Genomic DNA, 18,290 nt, shown 5'->3' on the forward strand with positions numbered 1-18,290 from the left:
TCCTACATGCCCATCCACCCCCAGACATTGGCGCTGGCTTTCCAGGCCCCCTGTTGCTTGGCCCTTTCTAAACCTGTTTGGGACCCAGCCCAAATCAGCAATTACAAGTACCCACTTTTCCTTCTCACTCACACAAGGTAGCCATTGTCCACTGTACAAGGGAGAGCCATCTGTGCTCATGTTGCAATAAAAAAGGATGTTTACCCAGTGTCGTCGGCACAGCCTTCATGCTGTGTCCCCCCACTGCACATCGCGTGCAGGCCAAACACACACCTCTCATGGGCCCACAGGTTAGGTGCAGAGGACAGACATGCAAGGCCCAGAACAGACACAGCATGGGCACAGAATGGGGATGCAGGCTCAGAACGGACACCCGGGCAGCCTGCCACTTGAGGCCTTAGCAGGTATGGTCCTTTCTCAGCTGTGAGTTCCCTCTGCTCAGGCCCTTAGATAGATGCTCCCTCTATTCCTCCTTCCTACCTCCTCACTTAATCCTTACTATAAGGCTGGGAGAGTGGTTCACGCCTGTAACCCCACACTCTGGGAGGCCAAGATGGAAAGACTACTTAAGGCCAGGAGTTCGAGACCAGCCTAGGCAACATAGTGAGACCCTGTCTGTAAAAAAATTAAAATTAGCCAGGCATGGTAGTGCGTACCTATAGTCTCAGCTACTTGCTTAGCAAGGAGGATCACTTGAGCCCAAGAGTTTGAGGCTGTAGTGAGCTATGATCTATGATGACACCACTACAGAGCAAGACCCTCATTCTAAAAACAAAAATTAAAAAAAAAAACAAAAAACTCACAACCTTCTGCCCTCCAAGGTGGGTCTTATGATCCCATTTAATAGACAAGGATATAGGGGCTCAGAGACATTCCTTAACTTACCCAAGGGGAGAGCGGAAGAAGGAAGAAGTACCTATAGAGAGACCCAGGATAGCAGAGCTGGGAGAGCTAGACCTGAAGAAGTTTCTAGTCTTCTTTACGGGAGAGGGGACAGTGAGTTGGTTAGGTTGTGTGGAGAATTCCTCATTGAGCTGGAACTTGGGGATTTGGCTCCAGGCAGGTGGGGCCAGCCAGAGGGTTGCCCTGAGGGGCAGATGGTGACCTATGAAACACTCTCCCCTCTGCATTAGGGAAGGGAGATTTTCAGCCAGGACACCCCTGCCCTGGAGACAGAGACACGTGCAAGACACCTCTTGGGGGCATAGCTGCCCACACCTGGCTTCCCACAGCCATGATGACCCTGGTGGGCTCCTGGGTGGGGAAGGGAGTGGCAGGAGGATCACTTGCAAGGGAGGTCAGAGCTGTTGCCAACATTCACAGCAGTGTCCCAAGGCCCAGAAGCCCCCAGAAGGACCCAAGGAGACTTAGTCCCCAGAGGGCAAAGGTAACCCACACACATGGGCTTGTGTAACCACCCGTGGGCCGGCTGGGCATTGTTGTTCTTGGGAAACCCTGCAACTGAGATTTGGAAAAGGGACCTCCAGGGTCATGTCTTTCACAGCCCAGACTCTGCCCTGAAGACATAGGTCACAGTGAGAAGGCCCTTCCCTGCACAACCCCAAGGCCAGTTGCCAGAACAGCAGGGTGAACATGGTATCAAGAGGTCAGGCTCAAGCCTACACTGTCCAGCCTCCCCAGCCCTTCAAGATAGCCCAGGCCACAGGAACACCAAACCAGCAAACTTGGGAAAGGCCATTGTCCTCTGCAATGGAGCTTGAATCAGCATTATTCTCTCCAGTATTGATACCTCTTAGCCTTCTCTGTCCCCTGCAGAAGGCTGAACACCAGACCATTCCAGAGCAGGACACGAGCATCTGCCGCCCTTGTTATGGCTCCCACAGCCCAGGCCTGGCTGCCCTGCATGGTCATGACATCTCCTGACATCTCTGGGCAGCATCTGGAACAGGATGTTTCACCAGCAGCCTCTTCACCCAGCTGACCTTGATGGGGGGCATATGGAGAGAGAGGAGACTGCCAGCTGCCCCAGACAAAGCTTGCTGGTTCTGCCCCTACCCTCTGCCCAGGTTCTAGATGGCTGAGCCAGAGTGGAAGCTTGTTGGAGGCTGGAAAGTTTGGAAGAAAACTTTCTGATGGGAGGTGATGGGGAGAGCAGCTGAGAAGGGGCTGGGCATGGTCTCCCTGGGTGTCAAAATTCTAGAATCAGTGAATCTCTGCAGCTCAAGACCTTGTGCCTACAGTGTCTGAGATGTGTGTTGCTCCACACCTGCTGGGGAACCAGCTTCTAGGTAAGCTCTCAGACATCCCACAGTGTTGGCGTCACAAGGCCTCTGAGATATAGCCCTCCAAGTTTTCTATGGCTGCAAAACAAACCATTCCTAAACGTAGTGCTTTAAAACAATAATGGTTTAATTTCTCACAATTCTGGTGGTTGTCCTGGCTGTTCTGCAAATCTAAGCTGGGATTAGGCCACTTAATCAGCTGCATTCAGCTGGAAGGTCCAAGGTGGCCTCATTGGCAACTCTGAGGCCTTCATGCTGTCAACCGGCCTCCGTGCACCTCCTCTTAGTGCCTGATCCTCCAGAGTCTCTCTCTTCAGCAGAATAGCCTGGACTTCCCTGCAGCATGATTCCTGACTTGGGGGAAGAGGAGACAGGGAGGGAAGGCAGTCAGGCCTCTCTAGGGCTGAGCCTGGAACTGGCACAGCATCATTGCATTTTTTCAGTCAAAGCAAGTCATAAGGCCAAGCCAGATGCAAGGAGAGGGAAAATACAAACCAACTCTTGGCAATAGGAGTAGTAAAGACTCTGTGGACATCTCTCACCCACTGTGGACCAGGAGAGTCAGGACAGAGCCAGATTGCCTGACCGAGACTTGGAAACTTAAAGATGGATGAAGTCCCCATTCCTGCCCCTGGGGCTCTCTGCCCTCAGCCCCCAAACCATGACCTTCCTGAGTTCCTCTGCTCACATTGACCCTGGAGGCCTGGCCTGGGGGTGGGAAGGGCTGGGATTGGAGCTGCACAGGGAGGTGGGGAGAAATTAGGTCCCTCTTCATACCAACTGTTGAAGCATCTGAATTTGATCTAGGGATGGGCTTTGGCTATGGGATGTGGGGAGTGGGTGCCCCTTCCATGCAGAGGCCCATCCCACAAAGGCTTGAGCAGAGCCTGAATGTGGACTCAAGGCAGGCTCCACTTAGCTCTCCGTGTTCACCTATCCACAGGTAAGGCTGTGACAGATTAACTTAGGCCACCTGTCCTCGGGAGGCTGGTCCTAAGGGACCCCAGGTCTCCCTCTCCTCTTCCAGGTGGTCTCCTGCACAGGTGCCAAGCTACCACCACATGGAGCTGCATTCAGCAGACCCAGATGTTGGACAGCCAAGTCAGTTCCCTGAGGACCCACCCCTCCTGTCTGCTTTCATCTAATGTATTCACTCAGCCACTTGACAAATACTTATTCAGCACCCATAAGATAACAGGCACTGTGCTCGTCACAGAGGATGTATCAAGTGAGCAAAAGAAAAAAACACCTCTATCCTCTTGGAGCTGAGATTCATGAGAGGGTAGGAGGGGTTTGTAGACAATAAACAAAATAAATGAGTAAATTACAGAATCCCGTGGCTGCCGTAACAAATCACCCACTTGGTGGCTTAAACCCAACAGAAATGTGTTCTCTCACAGTTCTGGAGGGCAGACATCTGAGCCTCACTGCTATCTCTGCCTCCATCTTCAGGCGACCTTCTTCCCTCTGTCTCTCTGTGTTTCCTCTTCTCATAAGGACATTAGTCATTGAACTTAGGGCCCACTCCAAATCAAGAGAGCCTCATCTTGAGATACTTTATTATATCCGCAAAGACACTCTTTCCAAATAAGGTCACATTCTGAGGTTCCTGGTGGACATGAAACTTGGAGGGAGACGCTATTCAACTTGCTATGGCCGTATGCACAGGTTCTAGGGGTTAGAACACGGACATTTTGAGGAACCACCATTCACTACAAATACATTAGGGATTTGGAGAAAAATAAAGCAGGGTAATACAGAAGAGGGGCCCTGGGGTGGGATGGGAAGGCAGGCATAGTATTCAATAAGGTGATGAGGAAAGACCTCACTGAGAAGGTGATATTCAAACAAAGACCTCAAGGAAGTGAGGGGTGACCGTATGGCTATCTGAATGAAAAGCATCCAGGCAGAGGGAACAGGTAGCGCAAAGGCCCTGAGGCAGGAGTGTGCCCCGTGCCTCTGAGGAATAGGAGGCTGGAGCAGAGTAAGCGAGGCTAGAGTAGTGGTAGGGTGGGACCGCTGGGGCTTTGGAGGCCATACTTAGGACTTTGCCTTCACCCAGAGGGATATGGGAGCTGAGGCAGAAGAGAAACTGACTTTGTTTCCATTCTCACTGCAGAGCTTAGCGTAGACTGTATGGGGCCACCGGCTGAAGCGTAACTGCCCACTTCCCCGCCCCACCAGGGCTGGACATGGGCAGCACGCCCTCCACGGCTCTGGGGTGGCTTCCCAGGACTGTGTCATAGACAGGCGCCTCCGATCCCCTGCCACTGGACCCCCCGCCTGCCCACAGGGCTCAGGTTTCTCCTCGTCAGCTGTATCCACCAGAGCTTGGGAAAGTCAGCTTTCCAGGAAGATCTCATCATTTTCCATTCGGAAAAGTTTGCTGCTCCAACCACTCCCTCCTCTACTCCCAAGGCTGAGAAACAAGCGCTGAGACTTTCTGGAGCTCAGAAAGGCCCATGGGCTAGGGTAGGCGGAGCTTCCAGCCTACCTCATGGCCACCTGCAACCAGAACCACCCCACTCCCCAGCTGGCCAGACTCCCACCTCCTGGGGGGTCCTCACCTGCCCCCACCCCATGCTTGCTCCCCATGGGATTCTCTGTGGACTCCCCCATCATAGTCTTCTGCCCTGACACCTCTGTGGCCTGCTAAGGGGGAGGGCACCAGACAGAGAAGGCACTGGAGAGAGCTGCGAGAGGAGGGAAGAGGGCTAGGCTGCCCGCCTCCAGGACTCTCTCACGAAGGCAGAGCCACTGATGGGAACCAAGCACCTGCCCTGACTTCGAAGGTGAGTGGAAAATTCCCTTAGCGCCTCTGCACCAGTGTTTTCCCCTCACCTCTATTGCCATTGTGGGACCTGTCAACACGTATAGAGTCTGTCAGTGTTTGCAGGGCCTATCAGTATTTGCAGAGCCTGCCTGGTCACAAAGCCTGTTGTTATTTGCTGAGATAGTTTCTTTCATTGCTCCAGGAGTCCCCACCCACTGCACAATGGTGACCAGTAAAGTTCCCTCTCTCCCTCACCCCTACCCTGCCCCACACTCCTCCCTGAGGTCTCCCCAAGTATCCCACAAGTATCCACATTTCCCCAAACACCCTGAGACTTAGACCTACAGAAACGCCACAGCAAACCCCCACACTCCCCGTTGGACCTTCACTCATGAGCCCTGTATAAGCTGAGCTGTGGAGGGCCAGATGGGGTTCCATCCCCATGAAAACAGAGCAGCCACCCCCTGCTGAGCGCAGGCCTGAAAGAAAGCACAATTTAAAGTCAAGTGGAAATAAGCCTCTGTCATTTTGTAGCTGTGGCATTTGGGCATCCACTCGAGTTTCTGAGTCTCAGTTTCCTCATCTATAAAACAGGGATGCATCAAAGCATATGGCTGTGGTAAGCTCAGCTGAAAGAAGACGGAATAGTCGATTGGCTGCCAGTGACACACCTAGTTGTGCCAGGCATGGGGTGCAGTTTGTCCACAAAAAATCTTCCAAGAGGTGAAAGAAACCCCAGGCTTTCCTGATAATAGCTCTGAGTGGTGAAAATAAGGCTATACAAGTCTGAGCAGGGACTCACCTCACCCTGACCCTGACAGGGCAGAAATGTGTCAGGAACTTGGAGAGGGCTGATGTGGGAGCCCTCAGCCATTATTAACCTTTCTCCTGTCACCATTCTCAATGTTGCTTTGACAGTGAGTGCAGGCGGAGGGATAGCTCTCCCTTACTGACTGTGAGCATGCTGAGGACGGGGCTGTGTCTCCCCCTCAGACTGGGGCTCCCTGAGGACGGGGCTGCGTCTCCCCCTCAGACTGGGGCTCCCTGAGGACGGGGCTGCGTCTCCCCCTCAGACTGGGGCTCCCTGAGGACGGGGCTGCGTCTCCCCCTCAGACTGGGGCTCCCTGAGGACGGTGCTGTGTTTCCCCCTCAGACTGGGGCTCCCTGAGGACGGGGCTGTGTCTCCCCCTCAGACTGGGGCTCCCTGAGGACGGTGCTGTGTTTCCCCCTCAGACTGGGGCTCCCTGAGGACGGGGCTGTGTCTCTCCTCAGACTGGGGCTCCCTGAGGACAGGGCTGTGTCTCCCCTCGTACTGGGGCTCCCTGAGGATGGGGCTGCGTCTCCCTCAGACTGGGGCTCCCTGAGGACGGGGCTGTGTCTCCCCCTCAGACTGGGGCTCCCTGAGGACAGGGCCACGTCTCCCCTCAGACTGGGGCTCCCTGAGGACAGGGCTACGTCTCCCCTCAGACTGGGGCTCCCTGAGGACAGGGCCACGTCTTCCCTCAGACTGGAGAGCCCTGAGGATGGGCCATGTCTCCCTTCTGAGACTGAGGCTCCGTTTGCTCTCAGCCCCTAGGCTCTCCAGCTGTACTCCTCTCTCACAGAACAGCCACCCAAGAGAAGAGGGTGATAGGGTCTGCTGAGCAGAAGTGCATAGGGCAGGTTGGGGGTACTCCTGAGGAGAGGCGTGCAGATAAAGGGTAATTTCCCTGAGCACTTGGCTCGGGATAGACTAGGGCTGCAATCAGAGGGTTCTGTTTGGAGCTTCCAGTCAACTGTCTCTATTAAGTGCCTGCTGTGTGCAAGACCCACTGACAGGTGCTTTGGGAGGACTAAGAGGACTTATGCATGGTGTTTGAGCTCTTGGGAGAGAGGCTGATGCCTGGTAGGGGATGCACAGACACACAGGGCACCTGGGAGAAGAAAGGGAGTGAGTTCCTCAATCAGGCAGACTTCTCAAAGGAGACCCTGTTAGGGTCCAGTTTAGGGCAGTGATCAGTGACTTTGGAGCTTTGGGCCTGGGGGAGCCCCTGCAGATCCTTTTCCCATCCTGCCACCTCTCTCCCTTCCATGCTTATCTGGCAACCTTGGTCCATGTTTTCCCTGGAGCATGTCCTTCCTGCTCCCCTCAGCCCCCACTCAGGGTTAAGCCCTCTCTTTCGCTTCTGCCCAGCAAGTCCAAGGCTGGGTACCAGGGCGCAGGGGAAGGAGCTTGCTCAAGAACCCATTGAGGGCCCCCTGGGAGCCACCTCCTGGCTCCTGAGCCTAGGAGTGTCTAGGACCGTCTTACAAGAAGCGTAGGTGATGAGGTGCTCTAGAGAAAGAAGGGGGAGCCCAGGAGGAAGCTGTCTCTTCCATCTTCTGCCTCCATACCCAAATTCTTTAGAGGGAGCAGGTTCTATAACCCATCCAGCAGTGGGATCTCACCAAATTGTCCCATTTCCTCTCCCCACTCAATAAGGTGAAGCCAACTCATTCTCTTCTCAGCCCTGCCCTGGGTTCTGGAGCAATGAAGAACCGGGGATCCTCAGCTGGGGCTCCCCACTCAGCCCATCAAGGCAGAATGGGCCCCTAGGGGTAATGATGATGAGGGAAGATGAATGTGACCCATCCTCACAGATCCCCAGTGCAATGGGAGACACAGCCCCATCCTCAGGGAGCCCCAGTCTGAGGGAGACACAGCCTCGTTCTCATGGGGCCCCAGACTGAGGGGAGACCCAGCCCTGCCCCTTCAGGGCTGGTCTGACTTGACCTTCAACATCTCAATCCCCACGCAGGAAGTGATGACCAAGAGGTCACTTGAGCCACCTCCTGTCTTAGGTCAGAGTCCTTTCACTCACCCCGTGAACTGAGGACAGAATAGGCATGGGACAGGAAGGGAGCCTAGAGACCCCTGATCTAATTGGCCACTGCCTGATAGGCCCCTTTGTTGTCACCTGTGGGGCCCCAGACTCTCCCAGCATCCTACCAAATAGCATTTCTCTCCATTTAGGAGTGACCCCCGGGAATGGCCTTGCCCTGTCCCGTCAACCCCTTCCCTTGCCCCAGACACTGATAATGGCTGAAGAGCAGGCCCGTGGGGTGAGGGAGTAGGGGAGGCCTGATAAGCTGACCTTCCTCAGCTCCTGTTGTGGCTGAGGCAGGCTGGTGGGCTGTTTGGTCTGTGGGCCCATGCTGGAGAGGGTCTCCTGTGAGGTAGGGGCTCCTGGGCTCAAGGCCTCACCGGGTTGAGACAGCCGGTACCTTGACAGGAAGGCCAGGCATGAGAGCCCTGCTGAGGTTCCTTCCGCCAGGACATGGCCCCTTTCTGGCCCATGAGGACATCCACTCCATGGTCCCCACCCCGGAGCCTCCCCCACAGCTTCTAGTACCCCGCAGGGTCCCTCGGGTCCCTGTTACTCTCCTGTCTAGTAACCTTGACCCCAGCAAGGAAAAGAGGAGGAGGGAAGAGTTGTGTCCCCACAGGAAACTGAGGCACAGAGACTGGCAGAGACCTCCCCAAACACCATCTGGCCACTCCTCGATGGTAGTGTGGTAGAGTGATAAAAATCTGGGGGACCGATTGGGGGAATTGAACCTGAGCTATTAGATATTACAAATGGTTTTGTTCAGTGTGAGAATGGCATGCTGGTTTATACGGAAAATTTGGTTTATTTTTTAGAGATGCATTCTTAAATGAGTAGAGGTGACATGCTACATGTCTATAATTTACTTTTTAATATTTCAGCACAGAAAAGATGAAGCAAATCTGGCAAACAAAATGTTCATTATGCTATCCTGGTAATCAGTACTTGTAGTTTCATTGTACTGCTCTCTCCATTTGTCTGAATTGTTAAAATTTCTCATAAAATTTCTCATTTAAAAAAAGACAAATGCTGTTCTAACCTAGGTCTGAATACCAATTCTATTTCTTTGCTGTGTGACCTTAGGCAAGTCACTTAACCTCTCTGGGCCCCATCCTCTTCACTGTTGTGATGTTTAAACATAGTAATGGATGGGGTGCACTAGTACAGTACCTCAGACATAGTAAGTGCTCAGTTAAAAATGGTTGTTTTTGTAGCCTGGGAAAGTAGCTTATGCCTGTAATCCCAGTACCTTAGGAGGCCAAGGCAGGAGGATCACTTGAAGCCAGGAGTTTGAGATCAGCCTAGGCAACATAGCAAGACCCCATTTCTACAAAGAGTAAAAAATAAAAATAATAGAAAAGGATCATTATTTGTAAAATGAATGGAAAAGGTGTGTGTGCGTGTGTGTGTGTGTGTGTGTGTGTGAGGAGGAGTGTCTTCTCAAACTCTCAGCCTCAGTTTCTCAGCCCTCAGGAAGCAGTAGTTAATTACTTGGGTCAACAGCCACACCCTCAGTCCCTACTCCATGCCACAGGTTGTGTTGGGTGCTGGGAGCAGGGAAGGATTTGGGGTTCAGGGCCTCTCTTCACAGGACCAGTGGACATTGGTTCCTTAGAAGGAACACTGAAGTTAGTGGGCCCCCTCCTCATTTTGCATCCAGCCTAGGAACAGAGCAACTCCGTTTGGCCATGTCGTCACCAGCTTTAGGGATAGGCAGAGCTGGGGCACTACACCCTCAACACCCACACAAAGAAGCAGAGCAGGTAAAACTGAAAGCCCTGTCCCAAGGACAAGGGCAGTGGGGCGTGTGCTGGTAACGGGAGAAGGCCAGCCCTTTCTTATTTTGGGAGGCAGGAGGCAGCAGGTGGCTGGCTGGTGCTGGGACATGTGAATCCTCCCATCGGGGGCCATGTGGTCAACAGCAGGGCAGCCTGGCAGTGCCAGGCTCAGCCTAGGCCCCACATGAGCCCATCAGCCAGAAGCATTTGTGGCCACAGAGGGAGGGAGATCCAGTTTATCCACAAGGGCATCCTCTGTAGCACAGCTTGCAAGTGGGGAAAAGGACACCTGGCACCTGCCCCACCCCCAAATTCCCCAAGGAAGCTGACTCCGGAGACCTGTGTGTTCGGAGAAGCTCCCAATCTGAGTGGGGAGATGCAACCTTTATACCCCAGGAGCCCCTAATCCATGGGAGACACAGCCTCTGCCCTGAGGCAGCCCTCAGTCTGGGGGAGAAGACACAGACCTGGCATCAGAGAGCTCCAAATCTGAGTGGAGAGGCCCATTCTGAGGAGGGGGTTGCCCACACTGAGGGCACGGGGACTGCAGGGGCTGGAGCACTCCATCAGGCTGGTGGCAGCCACAGTGTTGCAGGTTCCTGCAGAAGCCAAGTCATTCTGGGCGGACAGGAGGAGCAGGCGACTTTCCAGATTAAAATAGCTTTCCCTGGGTGTCATTCCTGAGACGTGTTCGGATCCCAGCCGCATGCTCATCACACGGTTATGTTCCTCCTGTCCCTCCCAGTCGGGGTGGCCAGGGCCAGGTTGGCAGTCCTGCCCAGGCTGGAGGAGGTAGGAGAGTAGAGATGAGCCTTGCTTCCTAATCAGGGCAGCGTGGAAATGTGAATCCAGTCTCCAGGGCCACTGAAAGCTGCCTGCCACTTGCCCAACTCCTCCTAAAGGGCCTGCAGTTCTAGGAACAGGACAGTCTGAGCACTGCACAGTAGCGCTCACTCCCTCTTTCCCCTTTGCCATTCCTACAGCTCTTGCCTTCTTCCTTTGGCCGCCAGCGCCAGCTATCTCTGATCCCTGTCCCCCATGAACTCTCTGCCTTTCCTGCCCTCCCCCACCCACCACATAGAGGAATCCAGATGCCTTGCACACGTGACTCCTCTGAGCTGGGCAGAGGACCCTGGCCAGGCCCAGACAACATAAATACATCCTGAGAGTTTACATTGTGTGGGCCGGGAGTACACAGCAGTCGGCTGGCTGCTGCCCCTGTTTACCCCTGTTTATTCCCTGGGGGTTCATGGACAGGGCACCACCATAGGAGGAGGGTGGAGGGAATCTTTGGGTGGCTGCAGCTGTGTGGATGTCAGTGTATTAAGAACCCCAGGAAAGCTCGTAGGCCTCACAGGCCACTCCCTCCTACCATGTCCCAGCTGCCCTCCCTGTTCCAATGAAGATGCCGTGATGCACGTGGGAGTCTGAGTACAGAGTGGCCTCCCTGAGTCTGTGGTTGGGGGGTCCCCTGGCCGTCCTTCCCCTTGGCCCTCAGCCCTGCCCCAGGAACCCAGCTCAGGCTTTCGTGGATTTTCTGAGGTCAGGCCAAGCTGGGCCTGGCTTGGGTTAATCATTATTCATGCTCTCTGGAACTTTTCCAGGGCGTTTTCATTTTCTGAGCACTTCTCATCTCTCAGCATCTTCCCCACTGGCCTTGAAAAGCAAATTCTGCTGGGATTGTCCATTGTGTGCATGGGAAGGTTGAGGCCCAAAGGGTATGCCAGTCCTGAGTCCCACCATAGCTATCTGTGGTGCTTGCATTCAAAATCCGTGAGAAGCCAGCAGAGAGGACGGCCTCATAGTGACCCTGCACAGAGATCCACTTTACAGATGAGAAACTGAGGCTCAAAGTGGTTCAATGACTTGCCCACGGTTACTCAGCTGGTGAAGTCACCATTCAAACTCAGCTCTGTCTGGCTCTGACTTCCCTGCATGGTCCTTGCCACCCACAGACCACCTCTTACCCAGAGAGCTCAGATGAGCAGACAGGGGGACAAGACGGTTTTCCAAAAGCTCCACTCTTTCCTAAGGTATTTCTATTGGAATGTCAGAGTGCATTCATTCCTGTGAATTCTTTCTCATTGGTAGTGTGAACTCCTGTGCCAGACATTGGTTGGGGGTGGGGGATGGTGGGAAGGACTAATAATAATAATAATAAAAATAACAAAAGCTAATGTTTATTGAGCACTTGCTGTATGCATGCTTCTGGTCTAAGTGCTATATAGTAAATACAGTATCTCAGAGAATCCTCACTACAATTCTGTAAGACATGGTATTATTCAGTCCAGTTTACAGCTGAGAAGACTGAGGCACAAAGAGGTATGGTGACTTGTCCAAGGTCAGATGTCAGAGCCAGGATTGGAACCCAGAGCCACTGTGCTGTGTGTAGGAGATCTGGGTGATGACTGACTTCGAAGAGTAGTTTAAGTAGCATGGGTGTGCACAGAGGCACACACACAGCAACCAGTGAGGGTACAGGTGAAGCTGAGCCACGGTGTCTGGGAGTAACTGGAGTAGCGCAGGGTGGATTAGGGAAGGGTTCCTGGTGGAGATGAGATGTGTGGCAGGACTTAAAGGATGTGAGAGATACAGACCATGCCCAACAGTGTGGGGCCCTGGAGCAGGACTACCCGCAAAGGGTCACCCACATGACCGGAACATAGTAGGTGTTGAATAAGTGTTACTGGATGATGGGTGATAGCACCATGGTGGTTGTGATGGAAATAGCAACAGAGGAGGGAGTGGTCTGGTGGTGCTGGTGGCAGTGGTAGCTATGTCAGTGCTGGAGGAAGTAGCGATGATGGTGTGACAGTGGAGGTGTTAGGTGGTGTTGGTGATGAAGGTGAGAATGGAATTAGCAATAAAGGCAAGAACATAGACACCTTTTACTTTACCATCCTGTACAATCCTTAACAGCAGACACCAACCTCACACATTCTTAATCCTCACAGCTACCTTCAGGTGGTATCCTCATTTTACAAAGGATGACACTGAACCACAAGCAAGTCAAATCCTGCCTGTGCAAGGTCATAAGGCCAGTAAGTACCAGAAACCCGATTGGCTCAGGCTCTCTGCCTTCAGGGCCAGTGGCTCTCAGCTTCCTCCCCACTCAGAGGGAGGGCAGTGTCATGATGCCATGGGTGGGTATTAAGGCAGAGGGCATGCTGCACTCCCAACACAGCAGGCTCAGCTGTGCTCTGTTTGGAGGAGTGGGGTGGAGCAAGACTGAGTGACAGCAAATGCAGTTCTAATCCTGGCCCCACCACCCATGCGCTGTGTGACCTTCTCTGGGCAGTGGCCAGGGTAGATGTCAGCTGCCAGGTGACAGCAGGCCTGCCGGGCAGAGCCAGTGGAGCCTGGCAGGAGCCACACACACCAAGGGGATGAAGTCAGGGGTGAGAAATAATCCTGGAGTCAGAGGAAGGCTTGCTCGGGGTGACATTCCTGGAAAGCTCTGCTCTGATTGGCTTGAGATTGGGGCTTCTACATAGGCCTTTCCAGTCAGGAACAGGTTTATTAATAAACCCTGTCTATGCCCCTGCCCTCACCCTGGAGAAAAGGCAGGGCTTCCTGGGGCTCCTGGGGTGGTGAGTTCCATTGAGGGGGACAGGGACTGAGCCCTTTAATGCGGTGCAAATGCCCTATAGCTCCCAGACTACATGCTTCTGCCATAGACTCGGGGGCTTAGGAAAAATGCCAACAGGAGTGGGTGGCATGCATGTGAGCACATGAGTGTGCAAGCATGCATGAATGTCTGCACACATAGCGAGGTGTGTACACATGAGTTCCTGAATAAGGTTATCACGGTAATAATGGACTCCTGGGGGCTCCTGGGTGTATGGGTATATATGGATTGGCCTGTAAGAATGTAAACCTACGCCAGGTGCAGTGGCTTACACTTGTAATCCCAGCACTTTGGGTGGGCAAGGCAGGATGACCTCTTGAGTTCAGGAGTTCAAGACCAGCCTGGGCAACATAGTAAGACCCCTTTCTCTACAAAAAAAAAAAAATTGTTAAATTAGCCAGGCATGATGACACATGACTATGTTCTCAGCCACTCAGGAGGCTGAGGCCAGAGGATCACTTGAGTCCAGAAGGTCAAGCCTACAAGTGAGCTAAGACTGTGCCACTGCACTCCAGCCTGGGTGACAGAGTGAGACCCTGTCTCTAAAAAATAAAAATTAAAAGAGTGTAAACCTGTGTCTCAGCTGCTGGTGAGTACATTCTTCGTGTGCCCTTGTGAGCACCTAGGTGATGTGTGGGTGGCTGTGGGAGGTGGACTGAGTCTGAGGGTTGCCAAGGCCCTCCCAGGCACTTACCTCTGCAGCTCAATAGCACCCAAAGCCTAAATTTACTGCATTTGCTCCACCACCCATGGGCTGTGACCTCATCAGGCCCCTGCCCCTTTCCTCAGACAGTGGGGCTGGGAAGGACGGATGGTTCCTTTATCTGCAGTGTTGGATCCGTTGAGGGAGGAGGGAAAGTCCTGGGGGCAGGGGCAGGGGAATGCCAGGGCATGGAACTTAATATAGGCAAAGGGCAGGCCGAGGAGGATGTCGTCTCCTATTACACCTGCCACCTGGCCCCCATCACATGATCAGCTCTTGCTGGCGAGGCATGGGCAGAGTAAGGAGCACCTACTCCTGGACATTGCAGGAGGCCGCCCTCCACCCTGCCCCCTCCACAAATAGAGCCCTTCTCCCAGCTGCTCCTCCTGGGAAGGGCAGGGTCCAGCCAGCCCTCTGCTCAGTGTGGCTCTGGCATGGATCGGCTGGGTGGTCCTGACCCCCAGTGGCCCAGGTCAGGAAGGGAGGGAAGATATGGGGACCTCCCACTGACCTCAGCACAGCCACCAAGGGACAGCTTCCTCTGTTGCATACCCTCCCCCACTTCCCTCTTGACCCTCAGAACCATGGCCCCACACTATGGCATTCCTGTAGGCAGAGCCCTGGGCTAGAACCAGGGGCGACAGCCAGGGTGAGAAAGAGCAGGGGTGGCCAAGTCAGCAGCCCCTTCCAGACCCTCTAGAAGACCAGTGTGGATGCAAAAGAAGGCAGGTTCAAGGCCAGCTTCTCCTCTAAGCCCCTCCTAGACAGGGCTCAGACTGAGGGGAGACACAGTCCAGACTCAGGGAGCCCCAGTCTGAGGGGAGACGCAGCCTCGTCCTCAGGGAGCCCCAGTTGGAAGGAATGATCATGCCACTTGTCCTCTCTTGAGTTTCTTGTGTGACCCTGGGGGTTTTACTCAATATCTCAGAGCCTCTGTTTTCTTGTCTGTGTAATGGCAACACTGCCACACACCTCAAAGATGTTTGGTTCATGCCAGTCAGATCACAAAACCTGAGTAAACGTAGCTATTCTTTTTCATTTGGAGTTTTCTTGTGGAAGAAATCACTGCATTTAGGCTTTCTTTGGAGAAGTCAATTGCAGTGGGATCTCGTGCACCTCCCATTCCTCTCCCAAAGACTAATGTCTTAATGGTCTGGCTGTCTTGACATCCTGGCCTTCCCAGGCAGCCCCAGGCTGGACATTTAGAGTCAACAAATATTATGGAAAGTCAGTCATACAAGAGGCCCCAGGCCTGAGGACACCAGTGCAGCAGGGGTTAAGGCAAGCCCTGCAGCCACCCACCCCAGGCCAGTTCACTGTAGAGCTATGGACGAAGAGGGAGGAAGGTCCTTCTCACTAGCTACCCGCCCCAGGCCACTGGTCTGTCGACCTGGGGGACCCTCGACAGCTTCAGAGACTGGCTTCAGGGGACCTGGGGGATATACCTGCTCAAACCTGCAACTGCGAATGAGGACGGGAAGCTGCCAAGAGGTATACGTGTGTGTGTGTGTGTGTGTGTGTGTGTGTGTGTGTCTCCAGCCCCGTCACAACTGAAGAGTGGAATTCCCTCCCACATGCACTGAACGATGACACCACACATGGCTGTCCCAGGGACCAAGCCTTTCTGTGGCCTACAGGGTCCAGACTCTAGCTATAAATGCCCCCAGAAAACAGTCTGGTGGCTTCTGGTCATTCACTTCTTTGGTACTTTGTAAATTTTACTTCTTACTGAGATGTCAGATTTGTGCATCAAATTGTACAAATCGTAAGGGTGCAGCTTGGTGAATTTTATATAATACCCACATAACCACCACCCGGTACAAGCACAGAATGTTTTCAGCACCCCAGGAGGCTCCCTATAGCCCCTCCCAGTCAATTCCACCTTCCAGAGGTCACCACTATTCTGACTTCTGTCCCCATAGATCTGCTTTGCCTGTTGGTGAATCTCATGTAAATGGAATCGCAGTGTATTCACTCTTTTGTGTCTGCCCCGTGCTGTGCAGTATTATGTCTGTGAAGTTCATCCATGTTGCTCAAGTAACACCAGGTTTTCCTTTTGTATTGCTGTGTAGTATTCCATTAAGTGGATATGCCATCGTTTATGTACCTATTCTGGGACATTTAGGTTATTTCCAGTTTTTAACTAATACGATGCAAGCAGACACAGTATTCCTGTATGTTTTCTGGTGCTCCTAAATATGACAACCCAAATCTTGAGAGCAGATTTTGAGGGCAACGCATGGTTAAGAACTCCAGGGAAGAGGAATTAAAAATGACTGAACTGCTCTGGGTCATGAGCTTTTGTGGATTCACTGAACCAACCACAAAGGAAAGATGACAGAGAAAGAGCAGCTCCCGAGGGGAACTCCTCTGAGCTCATCACTGAGCCTGGAGCCAGCCGTGTGTGTGTGTGTGTGTGTGTGTGTGTGTGTGTGTGTGTGTGTGTGTGTGTGATTGGATTTGTTGCTGGGGCTGCCATAACACAGTACCACAGACTTGGTGACTCAGTAGTTTAAAACAATAGAAATGTATTCTCGCACAGTGAAGGGGGCCAAAAGTCTGCAATCAAGGTGTTGGCAGAGTCTGTTTCTTCCGGAGGCTCTGATGGAGATTGTTCCATGCCTCTCTCCTTATTTCTGGGGGCTTCCAGCACCTCGGTATTTCTTGGCTTGCAGCTGCATCACTCCAATCTCTGACTCCATCATCACATGGCCTTCCGCTCTGTGTCTCCATGTCTCTGTTTTCAAATCTTTTTCTCCTTATAAGGACACCAGTCACTGGATTTAGGTCCCACTCTAATCCAGTAAGAGCTCATCTTAATTTGATTACATCTACAAACACTCTATTTCCAACTACGGTCACATCCCCAGGTACTGGAGGTTAGGACTCTAACATATCTTTTTAGCACGGGGGTGGGGGGCACAATTCATCCAACAGCAGTGATTATAACTCTGTGTGTGTGTGTGTGTGTGTAAGACTGTGAGTGCGCATGAGTGTGTGTGTGTATTCATGTGTATACAAGTGAGGGGTAGTGAGTGTGTTGTGTGCATGTGCTTGTGAGAACATGTCTGCGATGGTGTTTCTGGGTGTGCTTATGCAGCTGTGGGCATGTGTATATGAGCACGTGTGTATACACGCTTCTTTTTCCATGACTTGGAGACCCTGCTGGATGAGCTGAGAAGGGCAGCGAGGCAGGACGGTGGCAGCAGGTTGAAGAGGTGCTTGGGGCCATCCAGGTGAGCAGGCAGGCTTTGCCTCATGAATCTGGAAGAGTAGCTGGTGGATACAGACTCTGAGAAAGAAGGACAAGGATATTTGTTGAGTTGGGGTAGAGGCTGGTAGGCCCAGGCAGTAGCTCCTGTCAGTAGTGCCTGTTCCCAGGTCTTCTTCCAAGAATATTCCTAGAAGCCCCCTCCACCCATGCTCCTGACCCTTGCATCCCATTTGCCTGGACAGAGAGACACTGCCTGACTCCTCCTTTCCCAGGGATAAAAGTCAGCACTCAGTTACCTATTGTGCCAGCCAGGTAGGGGCAGGGCAGGTAGCCAGCCCTTCCCTAGCCCCACCCCCAGTCTAGTCCAAAGGAGCACCCAACCACCCATCCCTATACCCTGCCATGCCTCTCAGCCTGTATCCTCCACCTTGGCTGGGGCTGGACCCCAGAAATCAAAGAAAAACAGGGGAAGCACATGGTCAGTCAGGTAAGGTCCAGAATGAGGGCTTCTTATCTCCCTAGGGCAGCTCTCTTAGGCAAGCCCACCATCAAGTGAGAGGATATTGGGAAGGTCTCCCCATAGTAATGTCAGCTCAGGGCCTGCTCTGAGCCAGGTTATCTCATTTACATTTCACAATCAGGCCAGGTATGGTGGCTCATGCCTATAAGCCCAGTATTTTGGGAGGCTGAGACAGGAGGATCGCTTGAGCCCAGGAATCCAAGACCAGCCTGGGCAACACAGCAAGACTCCATGTCTACAAAAGTTGTAAAATTAGCTGGGCATGATGGGGCACATCTGTGGTCCTAGCTACTTATGAGGCTAAGGTGAGAGGTTCACTTAAGCCCAGGAGGTTGAGGCTGCAGTGAGCCATGATTGCACCACTGCACTCCAGTGGACAATCATAATGGGGTGACAACATTAGACCGTGTCTCTAAAAATAAATAGATAAATAAAAACAAAATAAACTTGACAACCAAGTTTAAATGGTGTTCTCATTATTCCCATTTTACAGATGCAGTCACTGAGGCCCCAGGGAGTTAAGTGATCTGCCTAAGATTACACGCCTTTGTTTATACATGTTGGAATTTTTCAGTTCTCTCTGGA

General features: G+C 52.8%; 1 long non-coding RNA gene across 2 annotated transcripts in view; it reads right to left on the reverse strand.

Annotated features, from left to right (window-relative positions):
• Positions 1 to 16,479: 16,479 nt before the first annotated feature.
• Positions 16,480 to 18,290, reverse strand: part of LOC103221443 (uncharacterized) — a 36,910-nt gene continuing 35,099 nt past the window's right edge. For both annotated transcript variants that reach the window (XR_493024.3, XR_012089178.1), the window contains exon 4: positions 16,480 to 17,263. This is a non-coding gene — a long non-coding RNA (uncharacterized lncRNA). The remainder of the gene's footprint in view (positions 17,264 to 18,290) is intronic.

This window comes from Chlorocebus sabaeus, chromosome 17 (assembly GCF_047675955.1).
Source record: "Chlorocebus sabaeus isolate Y175 chromosome 17, mChlSab1.0.hap1, whole genome shotgun sequence".
NCBI classification, from domain to species: Eukaryota; Metazoa; Chordata; class Mammalia; order Primates; family Cercopithecidae; genus Chlorocebus; species Chlorocebus sabaeus.